Genomic DNA, 22300 nt, shown 5'->3' with positions numbered 1-22300 from the left:
CGTTATACGTTATACGTTATACGTTATACGTTATACGTTATACGTTCTTCGTTACGCGTTATACGTTATACGTTATACGTTATACGTTATACCTTATACGTTATACGTTATACGTTATACGTTATACGTTATACGTTATACGTTATACGTTATTCGTTATACGTTATACGTTATACGTTATACGTTATACGTTATACGTTATACGTTATACGTTATACGTTATACGTTATACGTTATACGTTATACGTTATACGTTATACGTTATACGTTATACGTTATACGTTATACGTTATACGTTATACGTTATACGATATACGTTATACGTTATACGTTATACGTTATACGTTATACGTTATACGTTATACGTTATACGTTATGCGTTATTCGCTATACGTTATGCGTTATACGATATACGTTATGCGTTATAGGATATATGTTATACGTTTTACGTTAGCCGTTATACGTTCTTCGTTACACGTTATACGTTATACGTGATACGTTATACGTTATACGTTATACGTTATACGTTATACGTTATACGTTATACGTAATATGTAATACGTCATATGTTTTACGTTATACGTTATACGTTATACGTTATACGTTATACGTTATACGTTATACGTTATACGTTATACGTCATACGTTATACGTTAATCGTTATACGTTATACGTTACACGCTATACGTTATACGTTATACGTTATACGTTATACGTTATACGTTATACGTTATACGTTATACGTTATACGTTATACGTTATACGTTATACGTTATACGTTATACGTTATACGTTCTTCGTTACGCGTTATACGTTATACGTTATACGTTATACGTTATACCTTATACGTTATACGTTATACGTTATACGTTCTTCGTTACACGTTATACGTTATACGTTATACGTTATACGTTATACGTTATACGTTATACGTTATACGTTATACGTTATACGTTATACGTTCTTCGTTACGCGTTATACGTTATACGTTATACGTTATACGTTATACGTTATACGTTATACGTTATACGTTACACGTTATAAGTTATACGTTATACGTTATACGTTTTACGTTATACGTTATACGTTATACGTTATACGTTATACGTTATACGTTATACGTTATACGTTATACGTTATACGTTATACGTAATACGTTATACGTTATACGTTATACGTTATACGTTATACGTTATACGTTATACGTTATACGTTATACGTTATACGTTATACGTTATACGTTATACGTTATACGTTATACGTTATACGTTATACGTTATACGTTATACGTTATGCGTTATTCGCTATACGTTATGCGTTATACGATATACGTTATACGTTTTACGTTCTTCGTTATACGTTCTTCGTTACGCGTTATACGTTATACGTTATACGTTATACGTTATACGTTATACGTTATGCGTTATTCGCTATACGTTATGCGTTATACGATATACGTTATACGTTTTACGTTCTTCGTTATACGTTCTTCGTTACACGTTATACGTTATACGTTATACGTTATACGTTATACCTTATACGTTATACGTTATACGTTATACGTTCTTCGTTACACGTTATACGTTATACGTTATACGTTATACGTTATACGTTATTCGTTACACGTCATACGTTATACGTTATACGTTATACGTTATACATTATACGTTATAGGTTATACGTTATACGTTATACGTTATACCCTATACGTTATACGTTATACTTTATACGTTATACGTTATACGTTATAGGTCATACCTTATACGTGATATGTCATACGTTAGACGTTATGCGTTATACGTTATACGTTATACGTTATACGTTATACGTTATACGTTATACGTTATACGATATACGTAATATGTAATACGTCATACGTTTTACGTTATACGTTATACGTTATACGTTATACGTTATACGTTATACGTTATACGTTATACGTTATACGTTACACGTTATACGTTATACGTTATACGTTATACGTTATACGTTATAGGTCATACCTTATACGTGATATGTCATACGTTAGATGTTATGCGTTATACGTTATACGTTATACGTTATACGTTATACGTTATACGTTATACGTTATACGTTATAGGTTATACGTTATACGTTATACGTTATACCCTATACGTTATACGTTATACGTTATACGTTATACGTTATACGTTATAGGTCATACCTTATACGTGATATGTCATACGTTAGACGTTATGCGTTATACGTTATACGTTGTACGTTATACGTTATACGTTATACGTTATACGTTATACGATATACGTAATATGTAATACGTCATACGTTTTACGTTATACGTTATACATTATACGCTATACGTTTTACGTTATACGTTATACGTTATACGTTATACGTTATACGTTATACGTTATACGTTATACGTTATACGTTATACGTTATACGTTATACGTTATACGTTATACGTTATGCGTTATACGTTATACGTTATACGTTATACGTTATACGTTATACGTTATACGTTATACGTTATACGTTATACGTTATGCGTTATTCGCTATACGTTATGCGTTATACGATATACGTTATGCGTTATAGGATATATGTTATACGTTTTACGTTATCCGTTATACGTTCTTCGCTACACGTTATACGTTATACGTTATACGTTATACGTTATACGTTATACGTTATACGTTATACCTTATACGTTATACGTTATACGTTATACGTTATACGTTATACGTTATTCGTTACACGTCATACGTTATACGTTATACGTTATACGTTATACGTTATACGTTATAGGTTATACGTTATACGTTATACGTTATACCCTATACGTTATACGTTATACTTTATACGTTATACGTTATACGTTATAGGTCATACCTTATACGTGATATGTCATACGTTAGACGTTATGCGTTATACGTTATACGTTATACGTTATACGTTATACGTTATACGTTATACGTTATACGATATACGTAATATGTAATACGTCATACGTTTTACGTTATACGTTATACATTATACGCTATACGTTTTACGTTATACGTTATACGTTATACGTTATACGTTATACGTTATACGTTATACGTTATACGTTATACGTTATACGTTATACGTTATACGTTATACGTTATACGTTATACGTTATACGTTATACGTTATACGTTATACGTTATACGTTATACGTTATACGTTATACTTTATGCGTTATACGTTATACGTTATACGTTATACGTTATACGTTATACGTTATACGTTATACGTTATACGTTATACGTTATTGGTTATACGTTATACTTTATACGTTATACGTTATACGTTATACGTTATACGTTATACGTTATACGTTATACGTTATACGTTATACGTTATACGTTATACGTTATACGTTATACGTTATACGTTATACGTTATACGTTATACGTTATACGTTATACGTTATACGTTATACGTTATACGTTATACGTTATACGTTATACGTTATACGTTATACGTTATACGTTATACGTTATACGTTATACATTATACGCTATACGTTTTACGTTATACGTTATACGTTATACGTTATACGTTATACGTTATACGTTATACGTTATACGTTATACGTTATACGTTATACGTTATACGTTATACGTTATACGTTATACGTTATACGTTATACGTTATACGTTATACGTTATACGTTATACGTTATACGTTATACGTTATACGTTATACGTTATACGTTATACGTTATACGTTATACGTTATACGTTATACGTTACACGTTATACGTTATACGTTATACTGTATACGTTATACGTTATACGTTATACGTTATACGTTATACGTTATACGTCATACGTTATACGTTATACGTTATACGTTATACGTTATACGTTATACGTTATAGGTTATACGTTATACGTTATACGTTATACCCTATACGTTATACGTTATACGTTATACGTTATACGTTATACGTTATACGTTATAGGTCATACCTTATACGTGATATGTCATACGTTAGACGTTATGCGTTATACGTTATACGTTATACGTTATACGTTATACGTTATACGTTATACGTTATACGTTATACGATATACGTAATATGTAATACGTCATACGTTTTACGTTATACGTTATACATTATACGCTATACGTTTTACGTTATACGTTATACGTTATACGTTATACGTTATACGTTATACGTTATACGTTATACGTTATACGTTATACGTTATACGTTATACGTTATACGTTATTCGTTATACGTTATACGTTATACGTTGTACGTTATACGTTATACGTTATACGTTATACGTTATACGTTATACGTTATACGTTATACGTTATACGTTATACGTTATACGTTATACGTTATACGTTATACGTTATACGTTATACGTTATACGTTATACGTTATACGTTATACGATATACGTTATACGTTATACGTTATACGTTATACGTTATACGTTATACGTTATACGTTATACGTTATGCGTTATTCGCTATACGTTATGCGTTATACGATATACGTTATGCGTTATAGGATATATGTTATACGTTTTACGTTAGCCGTTATACGTTCTTCGTTACACGTTATACGTTATACGTGATACGTTATACGTTATACGTTATACGTTATACGTTATACGTTATACGTTATACGTAATATGTAATACGTCATATGTTTTACGTTATACGTTATACGTTATACGTTATACGTTATACGTTATACGTTATACGTTATACGTTATACGTCATACGTTATACGTTAATCGTTATACGTTATACGTTACACGCTATACGTTATACGTTATACGTTATACGTTATACGTTATACGTTATACGTTATACGTTATACGTTATACGTTATACGTTATACGTTATACGTTATACGTTATACGTTCTTCGTTACGCGTTATACGTTATACGTTATACGTTATACGTTATACCTTATACGTTATACGTTATACGTTATACGTTCTTCGTTACACGTTATACGTTATACGTTATACGTTATACGTTATACGTTATACGTTATACGTTATACGTTATACGTTCTTCGTTACGCGTTATACGTTATACGTTATACGTTATACGTTATACGTTATACGTTATACGTTATACGTTACACGTTATAAGTTATACGTTATACGTTATACGTTTTACGTTATACGTTATACGTTATACGTTATACGTTATACGTTATACGTTATACGTTATACGTTATACGTTATACGTTATACGTTATACGTTATACGTTATACGTTATACGTTATACGTTATACGTTATACGTTATACGTTATACGTTATACGTTATACGTTATACGTTATACGTTATACGTTATACGTTATACGTTATACGTTATACGTTATACGTTATACGTTATGCGTTATTCGCTATACGTTATGCGTTATACGATATACGTTATACGTTTTACGTTCTTCGTTATACGTTCTTCGTTACGCGTTATACGTTATACGTTATACGTTATACGTTATACCTTATACGTTATACGTTATACGTTATACGTTCTTCGTTACACGTTATACGTTATACGTTATACGTTATACGTTATACGTTATACGTTATACGTTATACGTTATACGTTATACGTTATACGTTATACGTTATACGTTATACGTTATACGTTATACGTTATACGTTATGCGTTATTCGCTATACGTTATGCGTTATACGATATACGTTATACGTTTTACGTTCTTCGTTATACGTTCTTCGTTACACGTTATACGTTATACGTTATACGTTATACGTTATACCTTATACGTTATACGTTATACGTTATACGTTCTTCGTTACACGTTATACGTTATACGTTATACGTTATACGTTATACGTTATTCGTTACACGTCATACGTTATACGTTATACGTTATACGTTATACGTTATACATTATACGTTATAGGTTATACGTTATACGTTATACGTTATACCCTATACGTTATACGTTATACTTTATACGTTATACGTTATACGTTATAGGTCATACCTTATACGTGATATGTCATACGTTAGACGTTATGCGTTATACGTTATACGTTATACGTTATACGTTATGCGTTATTCGCTATACGTTATGCGTTATACGATATACGTTATGCGTTATAGGATATATGTTATACGTTTTACGTTAGCCGTTATACGTTCTTCGTTACACGTTATACGTTATACGTGATACGTTATACGTTATACGTTATACGTTATACGTTATACGTTATACGTTATACGTTATACGTTATACGTTATACGTTCTTCGTTACGCGTTATACGTTATACGTTATACGTTATACGTTATACGTTATACGTTATACGTTCTTCGTTACGCGTTATACGTTATACGTTATACGTTATACGTTATACCTTATACGTTATACGTTATACGTTATACGTTATACGTTATACGTTATACGTTATACGTTATTCGTTATACGTTATACGTTATACGTTATACGTTATACGTTATACGTTATACGTTATACGTTATACGTTATACGTTATACGTTATACGTTATACGTTATACGTTATACGTTATACGTTATACGTTATACGTTATACGTTATACGTTATACGTTATACGATATACGTTATACGTTATACGTTATACGTTATACGTTATACGTTATACGTTATACGTTATACGTTATGCGTTATTCGCTATACGTTATGCGTTATACGATATACGTTATGCGTTATAGGATATATGTTATACGTTTTACGTTAGCCGTTATACGTTCTTCGTTACACGTTATACGTTATACGTGATACGTTATACGTTATACGTTATACGTTATACGTTATACGTTATACGTTATACGTAATATGTAATACGTCATATGTTTTACGTTATACGTTATACGTTATACGTTATACGTTATACGTTATACGTTATACGTTATACGTTATACGTCATACGTTATACGTTAATCGTTATACGTTATACGTTACACGCTATACGTTATACGTTATACGTTATACGTTATACGTTATACGTTATACGTTATACGTTATACGTTATACGTTATACGTTATACGTTATACGTTATACGTTATACGTTATACGTTCTTCGTTACGCGTTATACGTTATACGTTATACGTTATACGTTATACCTTATACGTTATACGTTATACGTTATACGTTCTTCGTTACACGTTATACGTTATACGTTATACGTTATACGTTATACGTTATACGTTATACGTTATACGTTATACGTTCTTCGTTACGCGTTATACGTTATACGTTATACGTTATACGTTATACGTTATACGTTATACGTTATACGTTACACGTTATAAGTTATACGTTATACGTTATACGTTTTACGTTATACGTTATACGTTATACGTTATACGTTATACGTTATACGTTATACGTTATACGTTATACGTTATACGTTATACGTTATACGTAATACGTTATACGTTATACGTTATACGTTATACGTTATACGTTATACGTTATACGTTATACGTTATACGTTATACGTTATACGTTATACGTTATACGTTATACGTTATACGTTATACGTTATACGTTATACGTTATACGTTATGCGTTATTCGCTATACGTTATGCGTTATACGATATACGTTATACGTTTTACGTTCTTCGTTATACGTTCTTCGTTACGCGTTATACGTTATACGTTATACGTTATACGTTATACGTTATACGTTATGCGTTATTCGCTATACGTTATGCGTTATACGATATACGTTATACGTTTTACGTTCTTCGTTATACGTTCTTCGTTACACGTTATACGTTATACGTTATACGTTATACGTTATACCTTATACGTTATACGTTATACGTTATACGTTCTTCGTTACACGTTATACGTTATACGTTATACGTTATACGTTATACGTTATTCGTTACACGTCATACGTTATACGTTATACGTTATACGTTATACATTATACGTTATAGGTTATACGTTATACGTTATACGTTATACCCTATACGTTATACGTTATACTTTATACGTTATACGTTATACGTTATAGGTCATACCTTATACGTGATATGTCATACGTTAGACGTTATGCGTTATACGTTATACGTTATACGTTATACGTTATACGTTATACGTTATACGTTATACGATATACGTAATATGTAATACGTCATACGTTTTACGTTATACGTTATACGTTATACGTTATACGTTATACGTTATACGTTATACGTTATACGTTATACGTTACACGTTATACGTTATACGTTATACGTTATACGTTATACGTTATAGGTCATACCTTATACGTGATATGTCATACGTTAGATGTTATGCGTTATACGTTATACGTTATACGTTATACGTTATACGTTATACGTTATACGTTATACGTTATAGGTTATACGTTATACGTTATACGTTATACCCTATACGTTATACGTTATACGTTATACGTTATACGTTATACGTTATAGGTCATACCTTATACGTGATATGTCATACGTTAGACGTTATGCGTTATACGTTATACGTTGTACGTTATACGTTATACGTTATACGTTATACGTTATACGATATACGTAATATGTAATACGTCATACGTTTTACGTTATACGTTATACATTATACGCTATACGTTTTACGTTATACGTTATACGTTATACGTTATACGTTATACGTTATACGTTATACGTTATACGTTATACGTTATACGTTATACGTTATACGTTATACGTTATACGTTATGCGTTATACGTTATACGTTATACGTTATACGTTATACGTTATACGTTATACGTTATACGTTATACGTTATACGTTATGCGTTATTCGCTATACGTTATGCGTTATACGATATACGTTATGCGTTATAGGATATATGTTATACGTTTTACGTTATCCGTTATACGTTCTTCGCTACACGTTATACGTTATACGTTATACGTTATACGTTATACGTTATACGTTATACGTTATACGTAATATGTAATACGTCATATGTTTTACGTTATACGTTATACGTTATACGTTATACGTTATACGTTATACCTTATACGTTATACGTTATACGTTATACGTTATACGTTATACGTTATACGTTATACGTCATACGTTATACGTTATACGTTATACGTTATACGTTATACGTTATACGTTATACGTTATACGTTATACGTTATACGTTATACGTTATACGTTATACGTTATACGTTATACGTTATACGTTAAACGTTATACGTTATACGTTATACGTTATACGTTATACGTTATACGTTATACGTTATACGTTATACCCTATACGTTATACGTTATACGTTATACGTTATACGTTATACGTTATAGGTCATACCTTATACGTGATATGTCATACGTTAGACGTTATGCGTTATACGTTATACGTTATACGTTATACGTTACACGTTATACGTTATACGTTATACGTTATACGTTATACGTTATAGGTCATACCTTATACGTGATATGTCATACGTTAGATGTTATGCGTTATACGTTATACGTTATACGTTATACGTTATACGTTATACGTTATACGTTATACGTTATAGGTTATACGTTATACGTTATACGTTATACCCTATACGTTATACGTTATACGTTATACGTTATACGTTATACGTTATAGGTCATACCTTATACGTGATATGTCATACGTTAGACGTTATGCGTTATACGTTATACGTTGTACGTTATACGTTATACGTTATACGTTATACGTTATACGATATACGTAATATGTAATACGTCATACGTTTTACGTTATACGTTATACATTATACGCTATACGTTTTACGTTATACGTTATACGTTATACGTTATACGTTATACGTTATACGTTATACGTTATACGTTATACGTTATACGTTATACGTTATACGTTATACGTTATACGTTATGCGTTATACGTTATACGTTATACGTTATACGTTATACGTTATACGTTATACGTTATACGTTATACGTTATACGTTATGCGTTATTCGCTATACGTTATGCGTTATACGATATACGTTATGCGTTATAGGATATATGTTATACGTTTTACGTTATCCGTTATACGTTCTTCGCTACACGTTATACGTTATACGTTATACGTTATACGTTATACGTTATACGTTATACGTTATACGTAATATGTAATACGTCATATGTTTTACGTTATACGTTATACGTTATACGTTATACGTTATACGTTATACCTTATACGTTATACGTTATACGTTATACGTTATACGTTATACGTTATACGTTATACGTCATACGTTATACGTTATACGTTATACGTTATACGTTATACGTTATACGTTATACGTTATACGTTATACGTTATACGTTATACGTTATACGTTATACGTTATACGTTATACGTTATACGTTAAACGTTATACGTTATACGTTATACGTTATACGTTATACGTTATACGTTATACGTTATACGTTATACGTTATACGTTATACGTTATACGTAATACGTTATACGTTATACGTTATACGTTATACGTTATACGTTATACGTTATACGTTATACGTTATTCGTTATACGGTATACGTTATACGTTATACGTTATACGTTATACGTTATACGTTATACGTTATACGTTATACGTTATACGTTATACGTTATACGTTATACGTTATACGTTATACGTTATACGTTATACGTTATACGTTATACGTTATACGTTATACGTTATACGTTATACGTTATACGTTATACGTTATACGTTATACGTTATACGTTATACGTTATACGTTATACGTTATACGTTATACGTTATACGTTATACGTTATACGTTATACGTTATACGCTACACGTTATACGTTACACGTTATAAGTTATACGTTATACGTTATACGTTTTACGTTATACGTTATACGTTATACGTTATACGTTATACGTTTTACGTTATACGTTATACGTTATACGTTATACGTTATACGTTATACGTTATACGTTATACGTTATACGTTATACGTTATACGTTATACGTTATACGTTATACGTTATACGTTATACGTTATACGTTATACGTTATACGTTATACGCTATACGTTATACGTTATACGTTATGCGTTATTCGCTATACGTTATGCGTTATACGATATACGTTATACGTTTTACGTTCTTCGTTATACGTTCTTCGTTACGCGTTATACGTTATACGTTATACGTTATACGTTATACCTTATACGTTATACGTTATACGTTATACGTGCTTCGTTACACGTTATACGTTATACGTTATACGTTATACGTTATACGTTATACGTTATACGTTATACGTTATACGTTATACGTTATACGTTATACGTTATACGTTATACGTTATACGTTATACGTTATGCGTTATTCGCTATACGTTATGCGTTATACGATATACGTTATACGTTTTACGTTCTTCGTTATACGTTCTTCGTTACACGTTATACGTTATACGTTATACGTTATACGTTATACCTTATACGTTATACGTTATACGTTATACGTTCTTCGTTACACGTTATACGTTATACGTTATACGTTATACGTTATACGTTATACGTTATTCGTTACACGTCATACGTTATACGTTATACGTTATACGTTATACGTTATACGTTATAGGTTATTCGTTACACGTCATACGTTATACGTTATACGTTATACGTTATACGTTATACGTTATAGGTTATACGTTATACGTTATACGTTATACCCTATACGTTATACGTTATACTTTATACGTTATACGTTATACGTTATAGGTCATACCTTATACGTGATATGTCATACGTTAGACGTTATGCGTTATACGTTATACGTTATACGTTATACGTTATACGTTATACGTTATACGTTATACGATATACGTAATATGTAATACGTCATACGTTTTACGTTATACGTTATACATTATACGCTATACGTTTTACGTTATACGTTATACGTTATACGTTATACGTTATACGTTATACGTTATACGTTATACGTTATACGTTATACGTTATACGTTATACGTTATACGTTATACGTTATGCGTTATACGTTATACGTTATACGTTATACGTTATACGTTATACGTTATACGTTATACTTTATGCGTTATACGTTATACGTTATACGTTATACGTTATACGTTATACGTTATACGTTATACGTTATACGTTATACGTTATACGTTATACGTTATACGTTATACGTTATACGTTATACGTTATACGTTATACGTTATACGTTATACGTTATACGTTATACGTTATACGTTATACGTTATACGTTATACGTTATACGTTATACGTTATACGTTATACGTTATACGTTATACGTTATACGTTATACGTTATACGTTATACGTTATACGTTATACATTATACGCTATACGTTTTACGTTATACGTTATACGTTATACGTTATACGTTATACGTTATACGTTATACGTTATACGTTATACGTTATACGTTGTACGTTATACGTTATACGTTATACGTTATACGTTATACGTTATACGTTATACGTTATACGTTATACGTTACACGTTATACGTTATACGTTATACTGTATACGTTATACGTTATACGTTATACGTTATACGTTATACGTTATACGTCATACGTTATACGTTATACGTTATACGTTATACGTTATACGTTATAGGTTATACGTTATACGTTATACGTTATACCCTATACGTTATACGTTATACGTTATACGTTATACGTTATACGTTATACGTTATAGGTCATACCTTATACGTTATACGATATACGTAATATGTAATACGTCATACGTTTTACGTTATACGTTATACATTATACGCTATACGTTTTACGTTATACGTTATACGTTATACGTTATACGTTATACGTTATACGTTATACGTTATACGTTATACGTTATACGTTATACGTTATACGTTATACGTTATACGTTATACGTTATACGTTATTCGTTATACGTTATACGTTTTACGTTATACGTTATACGTTATAGGTTATACGTTATACGTTATACGTTATACCCTATACGTTATACGTTATACGTTATACGTTATACGTTATACGTTATACGTTATAGGTCATACCTTATACGTTATACGATATACGTAATATGTAATACGTCATACGTTTTACGTTATACGTTATACATTATACGCTATACGTTTTACGTTATACGTTATACGTTATACGTTATACGTTATACGTTATACGTTATACGTTATACGTTATACGTTATACGTTATACGTTATACGTTATACGTCATACGTTATACGTTATACGTTATACGTTATACGTTATACGTTATAGGTTATACGTTATACGTTATACGTTATACCCTATACGTTATACGTTATACGTTATACGTTATACGTTATACGTTATACGTTATAGGTCATACCTTATACGTGATATGTCATACGTTAGACGTTATGCGTTATACGTTATACGTTATACGTTATACGTTATACGTTATACGTTATACGTTATACGTTATACGTTATACGATATACGTAATATGTAATACGTCATACGTTTTACGTTATACGTTATACATTATACGCTATACGTTTTACGTTATACGTTATACGTTATACGTTATACGTTATACGTTATACGTTATACGTTATACGTTATACGTTATACGTTATACGTTATACGTTATACGTTATTCGTTATACGTTATACGTTTTACGTTATACGTTATACGTTATACGTTATACGTTATACGTTATACGTTATACGTTATACGTTATACGTTATACGTTATACGTTATACGTTATACGTTATACGTTATACGTTATACGTTATACGTTATACGTTATACGTTATACGTTATACGTTATACGTTATACGTTATACGTTATACGTTACACGTTATACGTTATACGTTATACGTTATACGTTATACGTTATACGTTATAGGTTATACGTTATACGTTATACGTTATACCCTATACGTTATACGTTATACGTTATACGTTATACGTTATACGTTATACGTTATACGTTATACGTTATACGTTATACGTTATACGTTATACGTTATACGTTATACGTTATACGTTATACGTTATACGTTATACGTTATACGTTATACGTTATACGTTATACGTTATACGTTATACGTTATACGTTATACGTTATACGTTATACGTTATACGTTATACGTTATACGTTACACGTTATACGTTATACGTTATACGTTATACGTTATACGTTATAGGTCATACCTTATACGTGATATGTCATACGTTAGATGTTATGCGTTATACGTTATACGTTATACGTTATACGTTATACGTTATACGTTATACGTTATACGTTATAGGTTATACGTTATACGTTATACGTTATACCCTATACGTTATACGTTATACGTTATACGTTATACGTTATACGTTATAGGTCATACCTTATACGTGATATGTCATACGTTAGACGTTATGCGTTATACGTTATACGTTGTACGTTATACGTTATACGTTATACGTTATACGTTATACGATATACGTAATATGTAATACGTCATACGTTTTACGTTTTACGTTATACGTTATACATTATACGCTATACGTTTTACGTTATACGTTATACGTTATACGTTATACGTTATACGTTATACGTTATACGTTATACGTTATACGTTATACGTTATACGTTATACGTTATACGTTATACGTTATACGTTATACGTTATACGTTATGCGTTATTCGCTATACGTTATGCGTTATACGATATACGTTATACGTTTTACGTTCTTCGTTATACGTTCTTCGTTACGCGTTATACGTTATACGTTATACGTTATACGTTATACCTTATACGTTATACGTTATACGTTATACGTGCTTCGTTACACGTTATACGTTATACGTTATACGTTATACGTTATACGTTATACGTTATACGTTATACGTTATACGTTATACGTTATACGTTATACGTTATACGTTATACGTTATACGTTATACGTTATACGTTATGCGTTATTCGTTATACGTTATGCGTTATACGATATACGTTATACGTTTTACGTTCTTCGTTATACGTTCTTCGTTACGCGTTATACGTTATACGTTATACGTTATACGTTATACCTTATACGTTATACGTTATACGTTATACGTGCTTCGTTACACGTTATACGTTATACGTTATACGTTATACGTTATACGTTATACGTTATACGTTATACGTTATACGTTATACGTTATACGTTATACGTTATACGTTATGCGTTATTCGCTATACGTTATGCGTTATACGATATACGTTATACGTTTTACGTTCTTCGTTATACGTTCTTCGTTACACGTTATACGTTATACGTTATACGTTATACGTTATACCTTATACGTTATACGTTATACGTTATACGTTCTTCGTTACACGTTATACGTTATACGTTATACGTTATACGTTATACGTTATACGTTATTCGTTACACGTCATACGTTATACGTTATACGTTATACGTTATACGTTATACGTTATAGGTTATACGTTATACGTTATACGTTATACCCTATACGTTATACGTTATACTTTATACGTTATACGTTATACGTTATAGGTCATACCTTATACGTGATATGTCATACGTTAGACGTTATGCGTTATACGTTATACGTTATACGTTATACGTTATACGTTATACGTTATACGTTATACGTTATACGTTATACGTTATACGTTATACGTTATGCGTTATTCGCTATACGTTATGCGTTATACGATATACGTTATACGTTTTACGTTCTTCGTTATACGTTCTTCGTTACGCGTTATACGTTATACGTTATACGTTATACGTTATACCTTATACGTTATACGTTATACGTTATACGTGCTTCGTTACACGTTATACGTTATACGTTATACGTTATACGTTATACGTTATACGTTATACGTTATACGTTATACGTTATACGTTATACGTTATACGTTATACGTTATACGTTATACGTTATACGTTATACGTTATGCGTTATTCGCTATACGTTATGCGTTATACGATATACGTTATACGTTTTACGTTCTTCGTTATACGTTCTTCGTTACGCGTTATACGTTATACGTTATACGTTATACGTTATACCTTATACGTTATACGTTATACGTTATACGTGCTTCGTTACACGTTATACGTTATACGTTATACGTTATACGTTATACGTTATACGTTATACGTTATACGTTATACGTTATACGTTATACGTTATACGTTATACGTTATGCGTTATTCGCTATACGTTATGCGTTATACGATATACGTTATACGTTATACGTTATACGTTATACGTTATACGTTATACGTTATACGTTATACGTTATACGTTATACGTTATACGTTATACGTTATACGTTATACGTTATACGTTATACGTTATACGTTATACGTTATACGTTATACGTTATACGTTATACGTTATGCGTTATTCGCTATACGTTATGCGTTATACGATATACGTTATACGTTTTACGTTCTTCGTTATACGTTCTTCGTTACGCGTTATACGTTATACGTTATACGTTATACGTTATACCTTATACGTTATACGTTATACGTTATACGTGCTTCGTTACACGTTATACGTTATACGTTATACGTTATACGTTATACGTTATACGTTATACGTTATACGTTATACGTTATACGTTATACGTTATACGTTATACGTTATTCGTTATACGTTATACGTTATGCGTTATTCGCTATACGTTATGCGTTATACGATATACGTTATACGTTTTACGTTCTTCGTTATACGTTCTTCGTTACACGTTATACGTTATACGTTATACGTTATACGTTATACCTTATACGTTATACGTTATACGTTATACGTTCTTCGTTACACGTTATACGTTATACGTTATACGTTATACGTTATACGTTATTCGTTACACGTCATACGTTATACGTTATACGTTATACGTTATACGTTATACGTTATAGGTTATACGTTATACGTTATACGTTATACCCTATACGTTATACGTTATACTTTATACGTTATACGTTATACGTTATACGTTATACGTTATACGTTATACGTTATACGTTATACGTTATACGTTATACGTTATACGTTATACGTTATACGTTATACGTTATACGTTATACGTTATACGTTATACGTTATACGTTATACGTTATACGTTATACGTTATACGTTATACGTTATACGTTATACGTTATACGTTATACGTTATACGTTATACGTTATACGTTATACGTTATACGTTATACGTTATACGTTATACGTTATACGTTATACGTTATACGTTATACGTTATACGTTATACGTTATACGTTATACGTTATACGTTATACGTTATACGTTATACGTTATACGTTATACGTTATACGTTATACGTTATACGTTATACGTTATACGTTATACGTTATACGTTATACGTTATACGTTATACGTTATACGTTATACGTTATACGTTACACGTTATACGTTACACGTTATAAGTTATACGTTATACGTTATACGTTTTACGTTATACGTTATACGTTATACGTTATACGTTATACGTTATACGTTATACGTTATACGTTATACGTTATACGTTATACGTTATACGTTATACGTTATACGTTATACGTTATACGTTATACGTTATACGTTATACGTTATACGTTATACGTTATACGTTATGCGTTATTCGCTATACGTTATGCGTTATACGATATACGTTATACGTTTTACGTTCTTCGTTATACGTTCTTCGTTACGCGTTATACGTTATACGTTATACGTTATACGTTATACCTTATACGTTATACGTTATACGTTATACGTGCTTCGTTACACGTTATACGTTATACGTTATACGTTATACGTTATACGTTATACGTTATACGTTATACGTTATACGTTATACGTTATACGTTATACGTTATACGTTATACGTTATACGTTATACGTTATGCGTTATTCGCTATACGTTATGCGTTATACGATATACGTTATACGTTTTACGTTCTTCGTTATACGTTCTTCGTTACACGTTATACGTTATACGTTATACGTTATACGTTATACCTTATACGTTATACGTTATACGTTATACGTTCTTCGTTACACGTTATAGGTTATACGTTATACGTTATACGTTATACCCTATACGTTATACGTTATACTTTATACGTTATACGTTATACGTTATAGGTCATACCTTATACGTGATATGTCATACGTTAGACGTTATGCGTTATACGTTATACGTTATACGTTATACGTTATACGTTATACGTTATACGTTATACGTTATACGATATACGTAATATGTAATACGTCATACGTTTTACGTTATACGTTATACATTATACGCTATACGTTTTACGTTATACGTTATACGTTATACGTTATACGTTATACGTTATACGTTATACGTTATACGTTATACGTTATACGTTATACGTTATACGTTATACGTTATACGTTATGCGTTATACGTTATACGTTATACGTTATACGTTATACGTTATACGTTATACGTTATACTTTATGCGTTATACGTTATACGTTATACGTTATACGTTATACGTTATACGTTATACGTTATACGTTACACGTTATACGTTATACGTTATACTGTATACGTTATACGTTATACGTTATACGTTATACGTTATACGTTATACGTCATACGTTATACGTTATACGTTATACGTTATACGTTATACGTTATAGGTTATACGTTATACGTTATACGTTATACCCTATACGTTATACGTTATACGTTATACGTTATACGTTATACGTTATACGTTATAGGTCATACCTTATACGTGATATGTCATACGTTAGACGTTATGCGTTATACGTTATACGTTATACGTTATACGTTATACGTTATACGTTATACGTTATACGTTATACGTTATACGTTATACGATATACGTAATATGTAATACGTCATACGTTTTACGTTATACCTTATACATTATACGCTATACGTTATACGTTATACGTTATACGTTATACGTTATACGTTATACACGATATACGTAAATAGTATACTTTTATACGTTATAACGTATAGTTACGTTATACGTTTTACGTTATACGTTATACGTTATACGTTATACGTTATACGTTATACGTTATACGTTATACGTTATACGTTATACGTTATACGTTATACGTTATACGTTTATACGTTATACGTTATACGTTATACGTTATACGTTATACGTTATACGTTATACGTTATACGTTATACGTTATACGTTATACGTTATACGTTATACGTTATACGTTATACGTTATACGTTATGCGTTATTCGCTATACGTTATGCGTTATACGATATACGTTATACGTTTTACGTTCTTCGTTATACGTTCTTCGTTACGCGTTATACGTTATACGTTATACGTTATACGTTATACCTTATACGTTATACGTTATACGTTATACGTGCTTCGTTACACGTTATACGTTATACGTTATACGTTATACGTTATACGTTATACGTTATACGTTATACGTTATACGTTATACGTTATACGTTATACGTTATACGTTATTCGTTATACGTTATACGTTATGCGTTATTCGCTATACGTTATGCGTTATACGATATACGTTATACGTTTTACGTTCTTCGTTATACGTTCTTCGTTACACGTTATACGTTATACGTTATACGTTATACGTTATACCTTATACGTTATACGTTATACGTTATACGTTCTTCGTTACACGTTATACGTTATACGTTATACGTTATACGTTATACGTTATTCGTTACACGTCATACGTTATACGTTATACGTTATACGTTATACGTTATACGTTATAGGTTATACGTTATACGTTATACGTTATACCCTATACGTTATACGTTATACTTTATACGTTATACGTTATACGTTATACGTTATACGTTATACGTTATACGTTATACGTTATACGTTATACGTTATACGTTATACGTTATACGTTATACGTTATACGTTATACGTTATACGTTATACGTTATACGTTATACGTTATACGTTATACGTTATACGTTATACGTTATACGTTATACGTTATACGTTATACGTTATACGTTATACGTTATACGTTATACGTTATACGTTATACGTTATACGTTATACGTTATACGTTATACGTTATACGTTATACGTTATACGTTATACGTTATACGTTATACGTTATACGTTATACGTTATACGTTATACGTTATACGTTATACGTTATACGTTATACGTTATACGTTATACGTTATACGTTATACGTTATACGTTATACGTTATACGTTATACGTTATACGTTATACGTTATACGTTATACGTTATACGTTATACGTTATACGTTATACGTTATACGTTATACGTTACACGTTATACGTTACACGTTATAAGTTATACGTTATACGTTATACGTTTTACGTTATACGTTATACGTTATACGTTATACGTTATACGTTATACGTTATACGTTATACGTTATACGTTATACGTTATACGTTATACGTTATACGTTATACGTTATACGTTATACGTTATACGTTATACGTTATACGTTATGCGTTATTCGCTATACGTTATGCGTTATACGATATACGTTATACGTTTTACGTTCTTCGTTATACGTTCTTCGTTACGCGTTATACGTTATACGTTATACGTTATACGTTATACCTTATACGTTATACGTTATACGTTATACGTGCTTCGTTACACGTTATACGTTATACGTTATACGTTATACGTTATACGTTATACGTTATACGTTATACGTTATACGTTATACGTTATACGTTATACGTTATACGTTATACGTTATACGTTATACGTTATGCGTTATTCGCTATACGTTATGCGTTATACGATATACGTTATACGTTTTACGTTCTTCGTTATACGTTCTTCGTTACACGTTATACGTTATACGTTATACGTTATACGTTATACCTTATACGTTATACGTTATACGTTATACGTTCTTCGTTACACGTTATACGTTATACGTTATACGTTATACGTTATACGTTATACGTTATTCGTTACACGTCATACGTTATACGTTATACGTTATACGTTATACGTTATACGTTATAGGTTATACGTTATACGTTATACGTTATACCCTATACGTTATACGTTATACTTTATACGTTATACGTTATACGTTATAGGTCATACCTTATACGTGATATGTCATACGTTAGACGTTATGCGTTATACGTTATACGTTATACGTTATACGTTATACGTTATACGTTATACGTTATACGATATACGTAATATGTAATACGTCATACGTTTTACGTTATACGTTATACATTATACGCTATACGTTTTACGTTATACGTTATACGTTATACGTTATACGTTATACGTTATACGTTATACGTTATACGTTATACGTTATACGTTATACGTTATACGTTATACGTTATACGTTATGCGTTATACGTTATACGTTATACGTTATACGTTATACGTTATACGTTATACGTTATACTTTATGCGTTATACGTTATACGTTATACGTTATACGTTATACGTTATACGTTATACGTTATACGTTATACGTTATACGTTATTGGTTATACGTTATACTTTATACGTTATACGTTATACGTTATACGTTATACGTTATACGTTATACGTTATACGTTATACGTTATACGTTATACGTTATATGTTATACGTTATACGTTATACGTTATACGTTATACGTTATACGTTATACGTTATACGTTATACGTTATACGTTATACGTTATACGTTATACGTTATACGTTATACGTTATACGTTATACGTTATACATTATACGCTATACGTTTTACGTTATACGTTATACGTTATACGTTATACGTTATACGTTATACGTTATACGTTATACGTTATACGTTATACGTTATACGTTATACGTTATACGTTATACGTTATACGTTATACGTTATACGTTATACGTTATACGTTATACGTTATACGTTATACGTTACACGTTATACGTTATACGTTATACTGTATACGTTATACGTTATACGTTATACGTTATACGTTATACGTTATACGTCATACGTTATACGTTATACGTTATACGTTATACGTTATACGTTATAGGTTATACGTTATACGTTATACGTTATACCCTATACGTTATACGTTATACGTTATACGTTATACGTTATACGTTATACGTTATAGGTCATACCTTATACGTGATATGTCATACGTTAGACGTTATGCGTTATACGTTATACGTTATACGTTATACGTTATACGTTATACGTTATACGTTATACGTTATACGTTATACGATATACGTAATATGTAATACGTCA

The sequence above is a fragment of the Ptiloglossa arizonensis genome, unplaced genomic scaffold, assembly GCF_051014685.1.
Source record: "Ptiloglossa arizonensis isolate GNS036 unplaced genomic scaffold, iyPtiAriz1_principal scaffold0111, whole genome shotgun sequence".
NCBI classification, from domain to species: domain Eukaryota; kingdom Metazoa; phylum Arthropoda; class Insecta; order Hymenoptera; family Colletidae; genus Ptiloglossa; species Ptiloglossa arizonensis.
The sequence above is the reverse complement of the archived record's forward strand: the minus strand, read 5'-3'. Positions refer to the sequence as shown.